Here is a 4,451-nt window from a genome sequence, read left to right on the forward strand (position 1 = left end):
TGCTTTAGAGATGTTCTACAATAAATGATGGTGGATTTCACCAATGAATCAATGAGAGATTTCACTGATGAGAGAATTTTTAATGATCCAAGAAGGAGTTTTTTAAAAACTCCTAGGCAAGAATGGCGGAATATTTACACTATCATGGGTATTATTGGACTATTGTTATCGTAGATTTTCAATAAAAAATGAATGGGTGAAAGTTGAAAGGTTTGGAGAGCCCTTCGTAGGCAGTTGTTACTTGCGAAAACTGATACGCTTACACTACCATTTGGACAAGATGTTTGAAGACGGGTCAATCAGTTGGTAAAAAGTTTAGATTGAGAAGATAGAAAGGATTTCTTTAATAAAATGTGTTTACCCTGTGCCAAACACAATGTGTGGACCATTTGGACAAGATGTTTGAAGACGGGTCAATCAGTTGGTAAAAAGTTTATATTGAGAAGATAGAAAGGATTTCTTTAATAAAATGTGTTTACCCTGTGCCACACACAATGTGTGCATGTTCGACAGTAAAAATTGTCAGTTTGGTACCAAAACTACCAAGTAAACTAGAAAAGTACACCTACCAATGTACCAATCAATCCAGATCATCATTTAATTATCTAATTTGCATGTTATTGTTATACTTAAGTCACTAGTCTTGGAAGGTGAGGAAAAACTAAACTCACACATTTGTTTAAAAACTCCTCCTTTTTGGATCATTAAAACTTCTCCCATTAGTAATTAACATATCTCATTAAGTCATTGGTGAAATCCACCAAGAATAATTTCATAGATGGATATATAACGTACATAAATATAAATATGTACTTGGTTACTTAAAGAGGAGGGTAGTTTTCCAAAAGTACATATTAGCATAATAATGACAAGTAGGTAATAGAAATGAGTATCTTACCGACAGCGTTAACGATATCTCATGAGGACTTGTACACACAAAAAACTCAATTTTTAAAGGGATCAAAAATAAACTGTTGTCAAATTAAAAATTCGTTATGCACGGTTATTCAAAAATATAAAACAGCATAATGTTTAAATTTAACAATTAAAATATTAGAGAATGAAAACCGGAGAAAAATATCATTTTTAAAAATAAAATTAATGTTTGTGGAATTAAATAAAATATTTTTTATTTACTCTCGAATTCGTATTTATTTAAATATTTTTTTGGGTCACTTTTCCAAACACTTTGATCGGGCTCCGGTCAGTAAATAATTCGATTTAGTTATTTTATCACAAGGTACCTACCTAACTACCTTAGCCAATAACCACACATTAACCACGAATGCGTTAGTGTCAACCAGTGTGACTTGAGACTGTTAAATCTTAAATTGCTATCACAAAACAGAGAAGGATATTTCGCAAAATGAGTTGGAGGTATCTGACTGACTATTATGTGGTGAATATGACAGTGATGAACAAATCCTCGTCCAGAACTATCATGAGGCCGAGAATCGATACAAAGCCTCGTCTAGTCTAGAACTATGTATCATGAGGTTGAGAATGGATAGAACTTAATCTGAAAAAGACTCCTCACTGCGTCAATTGTGGAGGTGGCTCAATTTCCATTTCACTCCCAACAGTATTTTCATTTTATTTTTTCCGCCATGGAAAAGAGTAAAGTTTTGGAGTGAAGTCTCTTGTCTTTCCAGGAATGGGCCGAGCCATCCTAGATCTTTTTGAAACCTCCCTGCTTATAGTCCTTATGTGTTTGATCTTCATCGTCGTAAGTCCTTTGAATATTTTAACCAACCACAGTAGTGAAATGGTTAGCATATTGTAGGCACGTTCCTACGTCAACATTTGATATACGCAGGCATCTACAGTTTCCTATCAACAGCAGCAATTTCTTTACCGGTAACACAATATCTCATTGCCAACATTCCTGTAATCTGTAATGTATGTAATTACATACGCATAATACATATCGTTATCACCAGTCAAAGTCAAGACAATCACGATAAGGTGGAAGGAAATGGAAGTAGTAAACAATAATATCACAACAATTACAAAAAAAAAAAAATCTGCTTGTTGAACGAACGAATAGAGTTTTGAGTTTTAACGCGACAATTTTGAACCGTGATCCGTATTAGCTCTGGAAGAATTTGTTCAATTTTTATGAAAATAGCCAAAAATATCCATATTAACTCTGCAATTTTGATGAAATTCGCCAAAAATGTGCGTATTAACTCTGGAAGGGTTTGTTCCAATGTGATTTTAGACCCTGATGGTTCATTAAGAGCCGATTGGGCCTTTGAGGGCTTTCCCACTCTTCTTCAGAGCTTTGCAACATTTACTTGATGCATTTTTACTGTAAACTTCATTTATTTTATCAATAGATTCATAATGAAATGTATCCTATATCAAGTGATATATCGATACATGAAATGTATCCTAGGCTCTCTAAACCGCCAGGACTAAGGTCTTAGGACGCCAAAAATGTGCGTATTAACTCTGGAAGGGTTTGTTCCAATTTGATTTTAGACCCTGATGGTTCATTAAGAACCGATTGGGCCTTTGAGGGCGTTCCCACTCTTCTTCAGAGCTTTGCAACATTTACTTGATGCATTTTTACTGTAAACTTCAGGTATAGATCCATACATAAAGTTTATCCTATATCAATAGATTCATAATCTAAATTGTGTAAAATGTTTCTTGTCAAATATCACAATAAATATGAATTGAATTGAATTGAATTGAATTGAATTGAATAATGAAATGTATCCTATATCAAGTGATATATCGATACATGAAATGTATCCTAGGCTCTCTAAACCGCCAGGACATCCATATTAACTCTGTAATTTTGATGATATTTGCCAAAAATGTGCGTATTAACTCTGGAAGGGTTTGTTCCAATTTGATTTTAGACCCTGATGGTTCATTAAGAGCGGATTGGGCCTTTGAGGGCGTTCCCACTCTTCTTCAGAGCTTTGCAACATTTATTTGATGCATTTTTACTGTAAACTTCAGGTATAGATCCATACATAAAGTTTATCCTATATCAATAGTTTCATAATCTAAATTGTGTAAAATGTTTCTTGTCAAATATCACAATAAATATGAATTGAATTGAATAATGAAATGTATCCTATATCAAGTGATATATCGATACATGAAATGTATCCTAGGCTCTCTAAACCGCCAGGACTAAGGTCTTAGGATTGGTATTGGGTTCCCCTCTATTTATTTGACTATAATTGTGATTAATCTATCAGAGGGAATTAGATTACGGTGATCAGGCCTGGATAGTCTGGATACAGTCCGAGGGAAACGAGATTCTGAGCGTCGTAATTTTTTTCATATCTGTTCGTTTCCAGTTTTTTCTCCCCTCCTCCTCCTCTTTTTTACCCACAAGTCTTGCAAGTACTTTTTTTCATCTCCTTTATAAGGAATAGTTGGTGAACATACCACTAGTGGTAAACAAATAAAGGAGGTCCGAGGTAGGGTAGGTATATGCCCGAAGTCAACATAAAAATGAAATTCAGAATGAGATTCTGAGCGTCGTAATTTTTTTCATATCTGTTCGTTTCCACAGTTATTTCTCCCCTCCTCCTCCTCTTTTTTACCCACAAGTCTTGCAAGTACTTTTTTCATCTCCTTTATAACGAATAGTTGAACATACCACTAGTGGTAAACAAATAAAGGAGGTCCGAGGTAGGGTAGGTATATGCCCGAGGTCAACATAAAAATGAAATTCAGAAAAACAAAATACGGTCTAACATCACAAAATCACGAATTTGTGAACTAGCGAATTTTGAAATTGTGATTTAAGAAAAGGAGAAAATTGAAAATTTTGGAATTGAACTGTTGGAAGTCAGCCTACTAATTTTGGGAGTTCCAGTCCACTCCTGGGATCTGTGGTGATATAATATTAGTTCGCACAGAATGTAAGGTGATGGATACCTCTCCCCCTCTGTCCTGTCCTATCAGTCCGAGGGAAACGAGATTCTGAGCGTCGTAGATTTTTTTCATATCTGTTCGTTTCCACAGTTTTTTCTCCCCTCCTCCTCTTTTTTACCCACAAGTCTTTCAAGTACTTTTTTCATCTCCTTTATAACGAAAAGTTGCTGAACATACCACTAGTGGTAAACAAATAAAGGAGGTCCGAGGTAGGGTAGGTATATGCCCGAAGTCAACATAAAAATGAAATTCAGAAAAACAAAATACGGTCTAACATCACAAGATCACGAATTTGTGAACTAGCGAATTTTGAAATTGTGATTTAAGAAAAGGAGAAAATTGAAAATTTTGGAATTCAACTGTTCGAAGTCGGCCTAAGTACTAATTTTGGGAGTTCTAGTCCACTCCTGGGATCTGTGGTGATATAATATTAGTTCGCACAGAATGTAAGGTGATGGATACCTCTCCCCCTCTGTCCTGTCCTATAATCACGAATTTGTAAACTAGAGAATTTTGAAATTTATTGTGATTTTTGAAGAAAAATATAT

General features: G+C 34.8%; 1 protein-coding gene across 1 annotated transcript in view; it reads right to left on the bottom strand.

Moving 5' to 3' along the window:
• The window catches only part of LOC103516024, a gene marked incomplete at its 3' end in the record, with an annotated part of 44,059 nt that extends 42,695 nt beyond the window's left edge, over positions 1–1,364 (bottom strand). Inside the window, exon 1 of the mRNA XM_008480977.3 lies at positions 899–1,364. The remainder of the gene's footprint in view (positions 1–898) is intronic.
• Between the last annotated feature and the right edge of the window lie 3,087 nt (positions 1,365–4,451).

Source organism: Diaphorina citri, unplaced genomic scaffold, assembly GCF_000475195.1.
Source record: "Diaphorina citri unplaced genomic scaffold, Diaci psyllid genome assembly version 1.1 scaffold1466, whole genome shotgun sequence".
In the NCBI taxonomy this organism is placed as follows: domain Eukaryota; kingdom Metazoa; phylum Arthropoda; class Insecta; order Hemiptera; family Psyllidae; genus Diaphorina; species Diaphorina citri.